Consider the following 18661-nt stretch of genomic DNA (forward strand, 5'->3'; position numbering starts at 1 on the left):
AAAAACCCAGCTTTGTGACTCAGTTACATAATACTTTTCAAATTCTATGTTTCTGACAGGCTTTTGGAATATATAAAAATTGAATTAAAAAATCCCATTGAATGAAATATGCTAAATGCTGTAAGAAGCAAGACATATTTTTGGGGGTGAGAAAAACTGCAACCAAAAAAAAAAAAAAAAAAGTTCTGTCTGTATATGATAAGGGAGCAAGGAAATTTTTTTTCTTCTTTTCTTCTCTCTCTTTCCCTCCCTCCCTTCCTCTCTTCCTTCCTTCCCTCTCTTCCTCCCTTCTTTATTCTTTTGTCCTTCCTTCCTTTCAAAACTCCACTTTTCCTAAGTATGGTTCACGAAACTGGAATGGAAGTAACTGAGGTAGGCAGGGATGAGGGGGAAAGCACAATCAGAAAATAAAGTCTCAACAAGGACCAAATAATTTGGAACACCTTCATTTTCTGAGGTACAGTTGTGAATTGATGGGGAGGGGCTCAGAAAATGCATTCATACCAAAAAAAGGCAGACCATTCATTTTCCTTTCATGACACGAACAAGAATCAAGTCTTTGCAAGTCAATTTTTGAATTTGAGGCAGATAATGTTCCCTGTATATATTTTTCTCCCCAGCATGTGCTCAATGAAGATAAGTCCTGTGAATAATTATCTGACTGCATAAAACTATTAGGCCAGGTTCCAATGAGGTACCACAGCTGTGCTAGGGACTGGATAATAGAGAAAAAAACCCAGCACTCAGAGTTTTTCACATCATCTGTCTCCATCATGAGTTGTGTAGTGGAGAGAAGATAAGACCCAAAGCGGAGTCTTGCCAACTTCCCAGGGTAGGCTATGGACACCAGGGTGATGGGAGCCAGCAAGTGAAAGAGAGCCAATGAACTATTCTAGGCTATGTGTCTCCTAAAACCTGGAGCCTCAGATAGTTCTGTCTTTCGGTCTCTCCTCACACAGAAGGGATGCAACCAAGACATTACAGTGAACTTTAGCCTCTACGGTAAATCCAAATGCAGGATGTGCTCAATGGTTCAGAAGCATATTCTCGGAAGTTCTTTCTCTGGAAAGGACTATGATGGGTGAAACCATATCCGGGCCTTGGAACACGTGTAATTCCTTCCTAGAAAAAGCTAGTAGTTGGCTGATGTGATGCTGCCTGTATTGCCTCCTCTGAACAATCTGTGATGCTTTGTTTATTCAATTAATGGCTTCCTTTTTCATTCGGTTTGCTGCCACAACCAAATGGACATTTCTCAGCCTGCCAGAAAGAGGAGTCTGGCCCCTATTTGCCTAGGTCCTTGAGGCTAGATTTTTGCTCTCTATGTCTAATGTTTAAAAAGCTGTCTTAAAGACATGACTCCAGGCTACGCTAGAACTAGAGGAAAATATCAGCAAATTTCATTGAGAAGAGTAAGTGAATAGACTCAAGAGTTTGTACCCCAAAGGTCAGGTTTAATTCAATAACATTTCTGTCTAGGAGTCAGAATCAGGATATTTTTGAAAGGTCTAGGTGTTTTCTTCATAATTAGGTCAAAAGAGATGAACCTACTCACTGGAAGCCTGGTCTTAAAATAAACCAAATGCTTTCTATCCAAGTCAAAATACAGGTAGAATCAGGCGAGGTCTACATAACATCCATACATAGAGAATAAAAGTGAAACACTTAGGAAGTTCCCGTTGTGGCTCAACAGTAATGAAACTGACTAGTATCCATGAGGATGGGGGTTCAATCCCTGGCCTCGCTCAGTGGGTTAAGGATCCAGCATTGCCGTGAGCTGTAGTGTAGGTCACAGACGAGGGTTGGATCCCACGCTGCTGTGGCTGTGGCCAGGAGCTGTGGCTCTGTTTCAACTCCTAGCCAAGGAATTTCTATGTACTAGAGGTGCGGCCCTAAAAAAGCCAAAAAAAAAAAAAGAGAAACTATTTATTTTTTCTTTCAGATAATTGATGTGAAATAAACACTTGTGGTTCCTGAACATTATCCTGTCTTAGATTTATGCTGCTACCTGCAAAAAGGAAAACACATAAAAGAAAGATCGCAATAAGATAAAGAGTCTAGGTTTAGAGGGAAGAGTAAGGAGAGTTAAAGAAGATTTACACAGGCGGATTTGGTGGTCTTTGGGGGCTCACTGAAGAGAAATAGCAAAGAGACCAATATGCAATCACCAAGCCCATATGTGCTCCCCACTGAGGTGAGGACTGCCTGTCTCCCCACTTTCTGCTCTGGCTCATGGTGTGTCTACACTACGATGCATCTTGGATGAAGTTAAAGGAAGACTTTATTTTCATAAATATTTATCTATAAAATGTAATGTCAACAATTTCTTTTTTTTTTTTTTTTTTTTTTGTCTTTTGTTGTTGTTGTTGTTGCTATTTCTTGCGCTGCTCCCGCGGCATATGGAGGTTCCCAGGCTAGGGGTTGAATCGGAGCTGTAGCCACCGGCCTACGCCAGAGCCACAGCAACGCAGGATCCGAGCCATCTCTGCGACCTACACCACAGCTCACGGCAACGCCGGATCGTTAACCCACTGAGCAAGGGCAGGGACCGAACCCGCAACCTCATGGTTCCTAGTCGGATTCGTTAACCACTGCGCCACCACGGGAACTCCTCAACAATTTCTTAATTTGGAAAAATATGGGGAAACCATCTGTCGGCAGAAAGCAATGGCTCAAGGAATTTCCTCGACGAACCATTTTGATATCAACAAAATATTACTGAGGCAAATATGAAAGTCTCACACCTTCTATCTTACTTTCATAAAACAAGTTGATGTTTACCTATCATTCAGGTCTATCTAGATAGACCCATTGAACCACTTGAGAAGAAAAATGTCTTTGTGAATTAGAGAGCAGGAGAGATTTCAAAAGCTTTTCTCTGATGTATAGCAAATACTGGCATTTCTTTTGGGAGGAGAATAGCTTTACTTGCATTTTTGCATTCATCCAAAATTAGTATATAATTTTCTGAGGATGCTCCAGCAAAGCTCTTCATTTAGATGTGGGCACTGCCTGGGAATCAGAAAGCTGGACTCTAAGCTCTGATGACTGTCTATGTGACTATAGATAAGGCTGCTAAGCCCCAGTCTCAGCTTTCACATCTGGAAGATTTGGAGATTGACTTAGATGTATTCTAAAATGGATTCAAGTATCAATAGTCTGGAAATCTATGCTTCTCTCTGACAGCTCAGAGAAAGAAAAGAGGCTCAAAAAAGCAGTGTCTCTAGTATGAATCTTGTTGATGGTGAGTAATAAAAAAGGATAATACTATAGTTTGAGTAATGAAGAAATTTTTACATTTGTGAACAGCTATATTTTCTAATTTCATTCCAGCTAGGAATTACAAGCAAGTGAAAGTCGATTTTGTAATCAGATGTCTTTTTTTTGGCTGTACCCATGGTGTGTGGAAGTTCCTCGGGAAGGGATCAAACCCATGCCACAGCATTGACCAGAGCCACAGTGGTGACAATGCTGGATCCTTAACCTGCTGAGTCACCAGGGAACATTTGTTTCAGGATGTTTGAGTGTGTACATAGTTAGGGACCTTCCTCCATGGCCAAAGAAGTGTCAACATTTCACTATATGGATTCTAAAAATTGTGAGTTGTAAAGTTCTCTTCATCAAAACAGTATGGGAATTCTGGAGAAGGTAAACAAATTGCAATAAAACTGACAGAACTCTAGAATTTGGCATCTCTGTGGGCACAGCGATAATGGACTTAAATGTCTTTAAAGGCAAGCAGGTCTGTGAAGTGCAGAATATTTTGGCCTAGCTTCCTTTGCTGGTAAAAATGTGTGATATAAGGAAAGTCCCTTAACTTCTCTGTGTCTCAGTTTCTTGGTCTATAGAAAAAGGGATTAGGAGTTCCAGCTGTGGCACAATGGGGTAAGCAGCACCTCTGAAGCACCAGGATGCAGGTTTGATCCCCTGCCCAGCCCAGTGGGTTAAGGATCTGGCTTTGCCGCTACTGTGGCATAGATTGCAACTGCAGCTCAGATGTGATCCTCTGGCCCAGGAGCTCCATAAACCTCAGGGCAGCCAAAAAAGGAAAAAAAAAAATAGAAGAAGGTATTGGAGTGAATGAATTCTTAACCAGTTTCAGTTCTATAGTCATATGACTGCAAGAAGAGATTAAAATGCAATCAATTACAAATTAATAATGTAAACAAATTGAACAGATGCATATTTTAAATCCTAAAGAGACTAATTTCTTCAATGACTCTCATTTACATATGAATTATTTATAAGTTAATTAAAACTCATAGAGTCACACAACTTTAGACATGAAAGAGACCTTAGCAATCAGTACTGTCATAAAACTCTGCATTATAATTACACAGGAATGTGCCCCTTGCCTAGTGCGTTCTTCGAGGCATAAATAGTCCTGTGTTTCCTTGAATAATTAGTACTTAGACCAGTACAGACATCAAGTAGACACTAAGATTAGTTCAATACATTTTGCAGATAAAGAAACAGATACTCTGAAAAGGCCTGCTAAGTTGTCCAAAATCACACAGGGAGCTGGAACAGAGCCTTTGCCTCTTCTGAGTCCCAACCCAGGGAGGGCTGTTTTTGTTTGTTTGTTTTTTAAGGATAAGTGGAGATGCTTTTTCCAAAAAGCATCATCAGCAATAATATCTACTTCATGGAGACCGGCCTTCTGAGGACTTTAAGGCAGCCCAAAGAAAACTGAGCAGAGGATAAGGCACACAATAAATATTCAGTAATTATTATTGACTGATTTAAACTTGAATTAAGTTAATGTCTCTATTTATTTATTTATTTATTTATTTATTTATTTATTTATTTGTCTTTTGAGGGCCACTCCCACAGCATATGGAGGTTCCCAGGCTAGGGGTCTAATTGGAGCTGTAGCCACTGGCCTACGCCAGAGCCACAGCAACGTGGGATCCAAGCCGCCTCTGTGACCTACACCACATCTCACGGCAACCTTGAACCTTAACCCACTGAGCAAGGCCAGGGATGAACCCACAATCTCATGGTTCCTAGTCAGATTCCTTAACCACTGAGCCACGACGGGAACTCCTACTGTCTCTTTTTAAAAGAAATTCAGTTTTATTTCTGTGGTAGCTGTCTCCAGGATGCCCACCTTTATTTCCTCTCTGCCTGTATCAGTATCATAAGCCACTCCCCCATCAAGTCTATTCCTCCACACCCTTAAATCTAGCCCAGCCTGTCACTGCTTTGATCTTTAGGAGGATGGCAGCTTTTACCTTAGTCTCTTGGAGGCTGGAGCTGTCGTATATAAAGTTCGGCTTCCCTGCTGAAGAGGTCCTAAGACTCCATGGACTGAGCCTAATCTCCCAGCCATCCTCAGGCAGGCACCAGGAATGTGAGAAAGCCATCTTGAACTTTTCACCACAGCTCAGCTTCTAGCTAAATATCACTAATTGACCACACTCAATGACATGTGAAGAAGAGGACACAGCTGAATCCTAATTGAATTCATGGAACATAAAATCTTAAAATAAAAGATTGTTGTTTTAGGCCCCTTAGTTTTGGGGTAGTTTATTCGCAATTGCAAATAATTGATAGAATTCATTGTTTTAAAAGTACATGATTCTTAAATTTTCCATAAACAAAAACTCTTTTCTTATCTCCTATTTTTATCCCAGATTAACACAAGTTAGAAAGATTTAATAGTGCTGACCAGTTTCAAATTTTACTATGTTAAGAATTTGCCCAGGATGTCAACATTAAGAAAAGCTACTATTTATTTTATAGAAAGGAGGTTTATTTTAATGGTATTCAGGGTATATAAGCTATAATACCAATTTCTTTCACCATAAATGTAGCCTTACTGGATTCAGGAGTCAACTGATGCAGTAAAAATTTGCCTAGCACAGGTGTATATTTGTTTGGCAAAAAGCACTTTGAGAGAACAACTGTCATTTATAGACTGAGTACCATCATTTTTTTCTTCCTCTTTTACTAATCTCTGATTCACTATTTCTGTTTTCACTCCAAATACCTTATTCCCTTATATATGGATGCTTTCAGAAAATCTTTTTTGCATCTCTATGGCATTCCTGACACAGTCCCAAGCACTGATGATGAAGCTATGATGACTTAAGAGATAGACATGTATCTGCTGAGGTTCACATGCTATTAGGGAAGACAAGTTAGTGAACAGGACCCATAGGGTATGGTAACTACTAAGATGTACTGAAATGGAACAAATACAAAGGAGAATGGGAATTTAGAGATGACAGCAGTGCCTACAAGGCTAAGGAAATTATTCCAGAGAAGATGAGCTTAGATCTTAAAAAAAAACTTTTCAGACAAAGAAAGGGTAGAGGACATTTTAGACGGAGAGAATGATACTTCCCTAACTATGAAAAAAAAAGGCAAAAATGGCAAAACTTCCATTGTGGAGGTAGCCAAGGATTGATGGGGGGGGACAGGGACCTAGTAAGAAATAATGGATTAGGGTAGAGATGGGTTGGGGCCACAGAGTGAAGAACTCTTATACCATAAACTTATAGTTAGTTGGCTTTTGCCCAGTGCTCTCTGTGGGGCTTAATGCATGGATAGCATGCTTATCACCACCCATAGCTGATTAGACCAGAGTGTATACCTGGCTATACAGTATTATATACTGTATTATATACTGTACTGTATTATATACTGTAGATATGGGTTCAGTTTTGACCTCCTGGCAAGCCAAAGCTGCAAGCAGGTTAATGCTACAGGGTATCAGAAATACTACAGACCCGGCAAAGTCTGCGGATAAGAAAATGGATAATATATGAAAGGAAATGTATATCTATATCTATATTTGTGTCCCTTTGCTGTACAGCAGAAATTGGCACAATATTGTAAATCAACTATAATAAAAAATGAAAAATTTTAAAAAAAGAAAATGAAGCTAAGATGCTGAGAGAGGTAGAAATGAAGGAGCAAGCCATCAGAGTGAAAGTGATATTGAGAGGGGCATTGATGGAAACTCATAAAAAGAACCATCAGAAGAAGATCATTTCTGAGAGGAGGGTATGGGATTGGACAATTAGGCCAAACATGATACCAGCATCATGGAGTTCCCATCATGGTTCAGCAGTTAACGAACCCAACTAGCATCCACGTGGACTCGGGTTCCATCCCCGGCCTCGCCCAGTGAGTTAAGGTTAAGCTCGTTAACCTGTGGTGTAGGTTGCAGACGCCCTCAGATCTGACATTGCTGTGGCTGTGGTGTAGACCAGTGGTTACAGCTCTGATTCTACCCCTAGCTTGGGAACCTCCATATGCCTTGGGTGCAGCTCTAAAAAGACCAAAAAAAAAAAGGTATCGACATTAGCCAAAGAAGGACTTCTTTTTATCCATTGGATTTGACAATTATACAGAAAAAATACAGTCTCAGGGACGTGTGGCCAGAACTATTAGGGGTTCCGAGTCTACGTGGAGGGTCTGTGAAATATGGCAGATGCAGTATGATGGACGCCACGGGAAATGGCTGCAAGGATGAGGGGATCCAAAACATGTTTACAAAGGCCACCCCTCTCTAAGTATATTACCATAAGATGATCTTACCTTTCCTCACTCAGCCTCTCCAATTTGAGGAGGAGTGGAGTTTTGCATTCTTCTGAGATCTGCTGGCTTTTCTTTTATTGATAATCACAACTAATGTGGGGAAGGTTCCATCAACTTCATCTATGTAAAACTCAGCAGGTGCCCGCTTTAGCACGACTACTGTTCATACATTGACACATTAAAGGCAAGACCTCAGAACACTTTACCTGTCAAAGAAATTTGTGCAGCCTGGAGCTGTAGAGAGATGGAGTGATGTGAGCTGGGTTCTGCATTATGCTTTTTCTACCACTGGGATCCTTAGAGTGTGGCTATATTCCATGTAGGCTGTAGCCATGTATCTAGTAGAAAAATGCTGAAAACATTGTGAGACTTATTTTTTTGCTGCTGGTGCTGGAGTTGATGCCTTATCCATAGCAGTTCTTAGTTCCTCTTTCATCTGGTGATACTGTTTCCCAATAAGAGCAGGAAGAATGTGTATGAATAGTAGTCCATGGGAGCATCAGTTGTCTTGATGAGGGTCCACAAACCATTTGAGAACTGCTGTTTGTTGTCATATCACATTCCCATTAATTCCCTTAAAGGATCTAGGAGTTAAAATCTTTCAGGAACACAGCTCTTGTTTTTAAAATAGCAGGAGAAATTCACTCATTTTCCACCTCAGTTCTGAAGGAGAAATGAGAAAAGAAAAAAGAAAAAAAAAGGCAAGAAGTGATGATCAAAGGGAGGAAAACAAAATAACAACAAAAGAATATCCTTTGAGAAAGCTCAGAGTTGTTTTATTTGTTTGTTTATTACTGACTGAGATATAAAGGAAGTTAAAAGAATAGAGGTGCTTTCTTTGGTTAGTGTATTAGCCAAATATATCAAGTCTGACCATCCTTTGCTAACCACCAGGGTGCACCAGTGCACACACTATTCCAAATTTCTACAGCCTTTTGAGTCCTTCAATAATTGGGCTCAAATTACATCTGGAAAGAATATGGAGGAGTTGGACCTCTGAGGCACTCTTTATCATAGCACAATTCTCAACTCTGGATTTTTAAAAATTGCATCTACAGTCTGTTCTGCTACAGCACATATTTTTAAATGCAAATCAACTCATATTCAATTGGTAATTAGGGGAATGATGTCAGCATAACACAAAAACCAAATTGGACCAAACATCATTTTTCCTAGTGGGTTCGTTATTGGAAGTGATCAAGGTTCAGCTTTTTTACGGTTAAATAAAGTACAAACTTCAATGATATTTGAAGAGATTAGAAAAAAGGGAAGGCTGACAAGTCTCCAAATGTTTTCCTTTCATGCAAGCAGTGGCTGGTTCAATGGTGTGAAGACTTGCTCTACTGTCTGTTATGCTAACTACCTGAGAAAAGCATAAATGCAGATTGAAAAGGTGGGCAATTTTGTGCATTAAAACCAGAAAATAGGAGTTCCCGTCGTGGCGCAGTGGTTAACGAATCCGACTAGGAACCATGAGGTTGCAGGTTCGGTCCCTGCCCTTGCTCAGTGGGTTAACGATCCGGCGTTGCCGCGAGCTGTGGTGTAGGTTGCAGACGCGGCTCGGATCCCGCGTTGCTGTGGCTCTGGCGTAGGCCGGTGGCTGCAGCTCCAATTCAACCCCTAGCCTGGGAACCTCCATATGCCGCGGGAGCGGCCCAAAGAAATAGCAAAAAGAAAAAAAAAAAAAAAAAAAAAAAAAAAACCCAGAAAATAACGACAAAAAAAGAACAAACTTCTGAATCACATTTTTATTTTGGACTTAACTGTTCTTTTTTAAAGAGTTTTTTTTTTTTTTTTTTAAATACCTTTATTTCCAAGGGGGAAGTTTGAGTTCCAGGGGTTGAGACATCAAAAGGTAGACTAACTCAGATTTGGGGGCCAAGGCTATTGGATTTTTAATTCTGCTATTATCTTTAGGAATCTTACTGTTTTTGTTAGTCTCCTGCTTAAAATGTGCCCTAAATTTTGCATTATCTGCTCCTAACCCTCTTTTTCTCATGGGTACTATTGCATTGTGTGATTTTTGGGAAAAGCAAAGAATGTATACATATGGGGGGAATGGCAGAAACACCTGTGCCTAGTATTTTTCTTCAACAACATTTGTGTAAGACTTACAAAATACCAGACATTTTCCTAAACATTTTACCTACATTATCTAATTTAATTCTCACAACTTAATAAAGTTAGTTGTATTACTTCCCCATCTTTACAAATGAGGAAACTGAGATCTAGAGAGAATAAATGGAAAACAGAAGAATGAGTGTTTTAAATGGAAATGCATCCTGATAGGACAGGAGTGGGAGGCTCTCTTCTTTGTTATAAAGGATAGGAGTGAGAGGGCTCTCTTAAATGGGGAGTTTGCTGAGAAATAAGATTCTGTTAGAACGAGGCTATTGTGTAAAATGTGGTACTTTACTTGATGAAAACTGGCTTTCAAATTTTGGTCTATGTTTATATGTATAACCGATTATCCTTTTAACTTCGCTTTTCAAGAGTAGATATTCCCTATGAAGCTATGCTATGCTATAGTCATGGACGATAGCTGCTGCACAGGTTCATATCGTTAAAACTGGTTATTCTGGTCACTTGGAGTTGGCTAACTGCAACCTCTCCTTTCTCCGTCTCTCCCTTCCTTCCATTTTCCCAAATTGATTGGATTAGCTCAGGCCAGGCATTGAATATGGAGTCCCTGTAGAACTCTCATATACAAGCTTCTAAAAGTCTCAGTTGCTCACTTTTCCACATGTGAAATTGCTACCAATAGAAAAATTCTTTCAGAAATTTATTTAATGGGAGTAAATGAAATTTTAATGGCAAATAAGCATTGTGCGAGCAGCCGAAGGCACCGGCCTCAGGTACTAGCAGAATGTAGTAGGTCATATTATCTTTAGCTGACTTTCTGTGCATCTGAAGATTGGTAAAAGCCATTCTTGTTTTCATAATGAGTTCATAATGCAACAAAGTACTGTAGGAGCTTGCTGTATTACCTGCTAATTGTATTCTGGAGCTCTGAAAGGAGAAAATTTCCTTATCGAATTAATATTGTATTTGAAATTTCACAATGAGGAAAAATATATAATAATGGAGTAAATAACGCCTGTAAATGTATAAGGAAAGAAAAATGTGACATTGCCTTTTATAATTAATTCTCCCTTCCACTGCTTTATGAAAAAAGCTATCCTAATTTTTTTCAAATTTTCTTCTGATGCCAATTACCTAAGGTTTAGTTGCCGTTCCTCTTTTGAGGACAAATTTGTGTTTTACAGCATTCCAGTAGATGCAGATAAGTGTTTAGCAAAGAATGGGCTAAGGACCATGCCTATCAGAGTCATCAGAAATGCTTGTTAAAAAAAAACGTGAATTCTTAGACCCAGACCTATTTGAGTTAGACTATTTGGACTTGGAGTTCTGGACCTCTATGCTTTTAACTAGGATTTTACGGCTTTTATACATACACTAAGGTTTTAGCGTGTGTAGAATTTAGGTTTGAATCACTGATTTAGAAAAGCCAAACAATTCACAGCAGGTATAATTGTTTCAGCCAGGCAAAACAGCTGTTGATTGATTGATTACTATAAATTCCAATTTTTTTCTCTGACACTTTGAACAGCCTTTGTTTTTTCATCCAATTTGGGGCAGAGATTTAAATCATCTACTTGGTCAGTCAAAAACTGAGGACCAAGTCAATAAATCAAAATCCAATCGTGTAACCAATCTCAGAAGTCTTATTTGACTGAAAAATGACATCGAAAATACCCCTACACAAAGTTTGTCAAGAGAGTCAAATTGATTTATAAGAGCAGAAACAGCCTTAAAACAAGATCCTAGATATGTTTAGGTTTATTCTAAAATCTTCAGTTGTAAATCTTGATACATGCAGGTCACTCAGGACCTATTTGCTGCAAATCTTTCCCTTATGTAACTTGCTTGACTCCTCAGCCGGGCGTCATTTGACTTTGTTGAATGCTCCCTGCTTTTTGAAACAGCTTCTTCCCTTGGCTTCTGTGATTCTACACTGTAGAAGTAAAGGCAATGCTCCTGCTGCAGTAGATGCATCCCTAAATCTTGGTGACTTAACACAAAAGAAGTTTACTTCTCCAAGTCCAGTAGTGTTTTTCCTCAAGGGATAAGGAAGGTTTCTGGCTTCCTCTGGGTATTGACATTGAGCCACTAGATAAAGAAGAGAAAGATCATTATGGGAGATTTTTATACATTGGCTTTGAAATTGGCCTTCAACACTTTGGCTCCCATTCCATTATTCCATTAATTAGAGCTTAATCATACGGCAAGACCGAAATTCCTGGACGCTGGGAAAAATAGTCTAGAAAGAAGAGGAAGCACATTGGTGCTCAAATAAAAGTCTCTGCCAAACTCTTCTTTGTTTTCTTCCTAAGACTTAGCATGCTGTTTTTGCAGATGCATTTGTGACTGTTCTCTGCTCAGTCCTCGAACATTGATTTTCCTCATGGCTCTAATTTTGCTACTCTTTTTGTTCCTCTAAACTCTCCCTGGTCAATATCCTCCTTTCTCATGGCTTTTAATGGACATATTCAGCCAAGGGAGTCCCCAAGGCAAAGTCAAATTGCTACTGAAACTTACCCCTCAAGATCTCAAAGGAACCGCAAATCTCAGAGGTGCAAAAGTGAATTTGCCAGCTCCATCCTGATCTTCTCTCCTCTAGCTTTCCCTGACACAGTCAAGGGCACTATCCTCCAGAAAATTGCCCAAATTAGAGACTTGGCAGTGTTCCTTGGCTCCTCAACTCTTCCCCTCATCACCTAGTCAATCATTAAGTACTCATGATTGGAGTTGTCAAGTAACGCTTGAATTGAATCATGTTTGTCTGTCTCCAGAACCCATATCTGAGTAAAGTCCATCATCATGTTTTTCCTCCTTCCTGGTTTCTGCTTCCAGTCTTGCTCTCCCCACTGCCACCAAAGCCATTTCTTTTATGAAATGGCATCTTGTTTATATCTTTTCTCTGCTTTAAATCTTTCAATGGCTTCACTATGTCATCACAATAAAGTCTGAGCCCTTCAACACGGTTTACAGCGTCCTTCATGGTATATAGTCCTTTGCTCCCTCTTGACTTCTAACTCTGCTTCTCTCACCATTTCCTTTGAATAGATACTACTCCTTGGGTTATTTTCTAAAGCGTACCACCCTCTCTTTTTCCTCCGAACCTTTACATACAATGTTCCCTTTACTTGGAACACTTTCCCTGACCTCTTTGAGAATCTAAATCCAGCCCATTTTTCAGGTCTCAGATTAAATGTTCCTTCTTTTTGGAGAACTCAGAGAATTTCTTAGTTTAGCTTAGCACCCTGCTTGTGCTCCTGCTAATACCTTGGACTATATTACACTTTCTTCATTAAAATACTTACCCCGCTATTCTGCATTCTCCATGAAAAAGTAGCTGTATCTGTTTACTTAGTACCAGATATTCAAGGTTCTTAGTGAGACCACAGAGATTTGTTGGTGAATGAGTGAAGCCATTAAGTAAGGGACTCAACAGCTACTATCACATTTCTGCATATTCTAGGATACAAATTTTTGCTTATGCATCATAATTAAATCCTTTGTGAAACAATCTTCCAAAAGTCTGACTTCTGATGGTATGTTGACACATTACCTTCAATCACTTTCTCTGATGGGAAGAACAGAGCTGCTCTTTGTTCTCATGCTCTTTTTCCATTATGATCAACTTCCTCAAGGAACCCTGGCAAAGCCAAGGGTTGATTTCCATAACACCTCCCAGAGGAGGAATACAATAAAGGAAATCAGAAAGGCATCTGTGCATTGTTTATACCTCCATTAGCCTTTCTTGAGCTGTAAATTACTTAGCAACATCTGGGCAAGAGAGATGGGAAAGATACTCTATTTGCAAAAGGAGGTATGAACATAACAACCCATTTGGTGCTTTCAAATTTTACCATCCACAAAGTTATAATATTTTTATTACTTAGAAGTGGTAGTTATAATACCAATCAGGAGACATCAATATATTGTGCACATGCATAAACCAAGGAGAGATGATTCTAAAAATACCAATCAACTTTGGAAAACTTAAATGAAGAAGATGTATACACTGTGTGGAGGCTGGTCTGTGCCACTTTGATCTCCCTTCAGGATAGAAGATTTATTCCCTTTTTCAGGATGTCTTTGGCTATTCTGGGTCTTTTGTACTTCCATACAAACTTTAAAATATTTTGTTCAAGTTCTGTGAAACATGTCCTTGGTAATTCGATAGGGATTGCATTGAATCTGTAGATTGCCTTGGGTAGTATAGTCATTTTGATAATATTAACTCTTCCAATCCATGAGCATGGTATATCTTTCCATCTCTTTGTGTCATCTTTGATTTCTTTCATCAGTGGCCTGTAGTTTTCAGAGTACAGGTCTTTTGTTTCTTTAGGCAAGTTTATTCCTAGGTATTTTATTCTTTTGGATGCGATGGTAAATGGGATTGCTTCCCTAATTTCCTTTTCTGCTTTTTCATTGTTAGTATATAGAAATGCTATCGATTTCTGTGTATTGGTTTTGTATCCTGCAACGTTGCCAAATTCGTGGATAAGCTCTAACAGTTTTCTGGTAGAGTCTTTAGGATTCTCTATGTATAGCATCATGTCATCTGCAAATAGCGATAGTTTTACTTCTTCCTTTCCAATTTGGATTCCTTTTATTTCTTTTACTTCTCTGATTGCTGTGGCTAGGACTCCCAGAACTATGTTGAAGAGTAGTGGTGAGAGCAGACATCCTTGTCTTGTTCCTGATCTCAGTGGGAATTCTTTCAGCTTTTCACCATTGAGAATTATGTTCGCTGTGGGTTTGTCGTTTATGGCCTTTATCATGTTGAGGTAGGTTCCGGTTATGCCCACTTTCTGAAGGGTTTTTATCAGAAATGGGTGTTGGATTTTGTCAAAGGCTTTTTCCACGTCTATTGAGAGGATCGAAAAATGGAGCTGGAGGAATCAGTCTCCCGGACTTCAGACTATACTACAAAGCAACAGTCGTCAAAACTGCATGGTACTGGCACAAAGACAGACATATAGATCAGCGGAACAGGATAGAAAGCCCAGAATTAAACCCATGCACTTACAGCCAACTAATCTATGACAAAGGAGGCAAGAATATACAATGGAGAAAGGACAGCTTGTTCAATAAGCAGTGCTGGGAAAACTGGACAGCCACATGGAAAAGAAGGAAATTAAAACACTCCCTAACACCATACACAAAAATAAACTCCAAATGGATTAAAGACCTAGATATAAGACCAGATACTATAAAACTCCTAGAGGAAAACATAGGCCAAACACTCTCTGACATAAACGACAGCAACATCTTCTCAGACCCACCTATCAGAGTATTGACAATAAAAAGAAAAATAAACAAATGGGACCTAATTAAACTTAAAAAGTTTCTGCACAGCAAAGGAAACCCTAAACAACACGAAAAGACAACCCACAGAATGGGAGAAGATCTTTGCAAATGAATTGACTGACAAGGGATTCATCTCCAAAATTTATAAACACCTTCTGCATCTCCATACCAAAAAAACAAACAAGCCCATCCAAAAATGGGCAGAAGATCTAAACAGACAGTTCTCCAAAGAAGACATACAGATGGCCGAGAAACACATGAAAAGATGTTCAACATCACTCATGATTAGAGAAATGCAAATCAAAACCACCATGAGGTACCACCTTACACCAGCCAGAAGGGCCATTATCCAAAAGTCTACAAACAAGAAGTGCTGGAGAGGGTGTGGAGAAAAAGGAACCCTAGTACACTGTTGGTGGGATTGTCAATTGGTGCAACCACTGTGGAAAGCAGTATGGAGATTCTTCAGAAAACTAAAAATAGAACTCCCATTTGACCCAGCAATCCCACTCCTGGGCATCTATCCAGAGAAAACCATGACTCACGAAGACACATGTACTTCAATGTTCATTGCAGCACTATTTACAATAGCCAAGACATGGAAACAACCTAAATGTCCATCGACAGAGGAGTGGATCCAGAAGAGGTGGTACATATACACAATGGAATATTACTCAGCCATCAAAAAGAATGAAATACCAGCATTTTTAGCAACATGGATGGACCTAGAAACTATCATGTTAAGTGAAGTCAGCTGTACAAAGAGACACCAACATCAAATGCTTTTACTGACATGTGGAATCTGAAAAAAGGACAGACTGAACTTCTTTGTAGAACAGATGCTGACTCACATACATTGAAAAACTTATGGTCTCCGGAGGAGACAGTTTGGGGGGTGGGGAGATGTGCTTGGGCTGTGGGATGGAAATCCTGTGAAATCAGATTGTTATGATCATTATACAACTACAGATGTGATACATTCATTTGAGTAATAAAAAAATGAAAAAATTAAAAATTAAAAACATACACACACACATACACACACAGAAAAAAGAAGATTTATTTCCAATCTGCTAAGAGCTCTCTGCTTCTTTGAGGATTGTCTCGACTGCAGAGAACCAATCTCATTTAACTCCACAACCCTTTCCCAGGGCAGCTTACTCAGTTGACCAATTGACTTGGGAAAGCAATGTGCGGACCTGTTGACCCAACTTGAAACAACTCTTAGAGACTCCCAGCTAAATTTGTATCTTCCAATGGGATTGGCTGAGGGCTTGATTTGAATGCATCATAACCCCAATTCTCCCTCTTTCCAATACTGATTCCTTTTCTCTCCCCACTGTTGATCCCAGGAACACTCCCTAATAAACTTCCTACCTGTTAATATTCATCTCAGATTCTGCAATGCACACTTTCTATACTAGGCTGTAAGTTTAGTTTCAGATATGAATTTACCTATTTTATTATCCACTGAATTCTGGAAGGCATACTTAGGAGATTAAAGACTATTTGTTTAATAAGACTGGCAAGGGAGTAAGATTGTGTTTGGGAATGGAGGTGGGAATTGGAACATGAGGTAGAGGACAGACTGATTCCTAGGAGCTTTAGCTTCTGTGAGTTTTGCTATTAGAAGAAATCCTCTCCTGCCTCTGACCTATAAGGAGCTTTGCTTTTATGTTTTATTTATCCTTTGTTATTGGCATGTCTAAACATAACAATCCCCTTTAATATAAAACTGATTCCATTTTTGAGAAGTTATTATATTCCAGGAACTGGGCAAAATGCTTTATGTGAGATCTTGAAATACTTTCTAGATTTTGAAAAAAAAAAAATTGCACCATGATTTTTTCTATTATGTTTAGTGGTATTTAAATTCTTTGGAAATTGGCAATCCACTTAAGGACTAATTATACTAATCTTTCTTAATTAGAATAATTGATTAATAACAAAATCTCATGCCTTACACTTGCCATGTAAGAGGATGTCAAGTGTATCATGGAGTCCAGGGCTCAGCAATGACACTGGGTCTCCCGGGGGAGAGCCATCTATGCCAGTCTGCCGAATCTTCTGTGACATTCTAATTAGCATGCCCTAGTGTCATTGCTGGTAGAATTACTCTTGGTTAATCAATGTCATTGCTGTTGGAACTGCTCTTGATTTATCAATGAAGAGTTAGTTCCCCACTCATAAAGGGAAGGGAGCAGTCAAAAGACCAAGAACCACATCAAACTAGAAAAGAATAACATAATAAAACAAACACGAATGGCTGGGAGAGAAGAGTGCAGAGAGGACTGCAAATCTTCAAATAAAAGAATAGCTTACCTGTGGGCATGAACAGATCTCTCTGTGAAGAACAGGAAATTGGCAAGAGGGACTTAAATTAGCAACTCATTTTATTTTTGTATTTGTTGAATCACCTCTCTATGGCTTCCTGACACCCTGCTGTAGTCCATGCCCTAGAAGAGTCAATAGTGGGGACCAGTGGATGCAAACATGGTCACTATTCTAAGGCAAGTACTGACTGGGGAGTGAAGAGAGGGGACCAGTACACTTCTGGAAACTAGAACATTTGTCCAGGAGAGGTTAAGGCAATTCTCTCTCTGGGATTTTAAAAGGTTCTTTCAGGACATTTCTTAGCAAAAAAACATACTCTATTGAGTTATATTTTCCAAATAATCCGCTTGAGGAAATCTTTGTATTTAAATAGGAGATTGTTGGGAGGAAATAGGGCTTTCTTCTATTGATAGCAAGTTTACCAAAATCGTCGACTGTGAGCACAGCTTTATCCACTCACAAGAGACACTGCAGTCAGAACTATGTTCCAATAAAAATAAGACTTCTATTTTCTGCATTTATTTATATAATGTGGTGAAAATCACCCCATACTTCTCTCCAATGTGTTTATACCTATGGCAAATCCCTGAAGATCTGAGAAATTTCCACCACATCTTGGAGGAAGCGGAAGAACAGGTAGAAGAGGGACAGGAGGTGTGTCGATGTAAAGTCAAGACACTCACGCATCAGATTAGAGACAAATGTGCAACTGTGGGATTTGTGTAGCTTTATTTTCTATTTCTTCTAACTAAAAAAAAAAATCTCGTGAGAGCTCCTGCTGTGACACAGTAGGTTTAGAACCAGACTGCAGCAGCTCTGGTCACTGAGGAGGCTCAGGTTTGATCCTCCACCTGGTGATGTGGGTTAAAGGTTCTGGTGTTGCCTCAGCTGTGGCTTGGATTCAGTCCCTGGCCTGGGAACTTCATATGCTGTGGGTGCAGCCATAAAATTTTAAAAAAGAAAAACTTTCAAGAGGAAAGGGACTGATGGCTCTTAGCAGATTAGCTTTTTCTGGAGACTGTGCCTTAGAAATAATAATTTTCCACACATAGGAAGTAGTATGAACAGAGAACAGAGGCTTTGGATGCAGAAAGTCTTGGATTTAGATCCTGGATATGCCCCTCATTAACTGTTATCATAGAAGTTCACATCCAACACGGATTAATTTCATACCTGTAAGTCGCCTGTGTTGGAATACCAAGTTCCATGTATACAAAGGAAGCAACAGCATAAGAACTATATTTATTTATAATATGAATTGTGTATACATACATAGATATAGATATAGATCGATGTAGTCTTTGGCTTTGATTTTTTTCAACTGAGAAAGACTAACTAGGAGTCCCTATTGTGGTGCAGTGGGTTAAGGAACCCATGTTTTCTCTGAGGTGGTATGTGT

General features: G+C 39.3%; 1 protein-coding gene across 1 annotated transcript in view; it reads right to left on the reverse strand.

Annotated features, from left to right (window-relative positions):
- The window catches only part of PLCXD3 (phosphatidylinositol specific phospholipase C X domain containing 3), a 203781-nt gene continuing 192371 nt past the window's right edge, over window positions 7252-18661 (reverse strand). Inside the window, exon 4 of the mRNA XM_021077041.1 lies at window positions 7252-8211. The gene's annotated coding sequence lies outside the window, so the exon portion shown is untranslated. The remainder of the gene's footprint in view (window positions 8212-18661) is intronic.

The sequence above is a fragment of the Sus scrofa genome, chromosome 16 (genome assembly GCF_000003025.6).
Source record: "Sus scrofa isolate TJ Tabasco breed Duroc chromosome 16, Sscrofa11.1, whole genome shotgun sequence".
Taxonomy (NCBI): Eukaryota; Metazoa; Chordata; class Mammalia; order Artiodactyla; family Suidae; genus Sus; species Sus scrofa.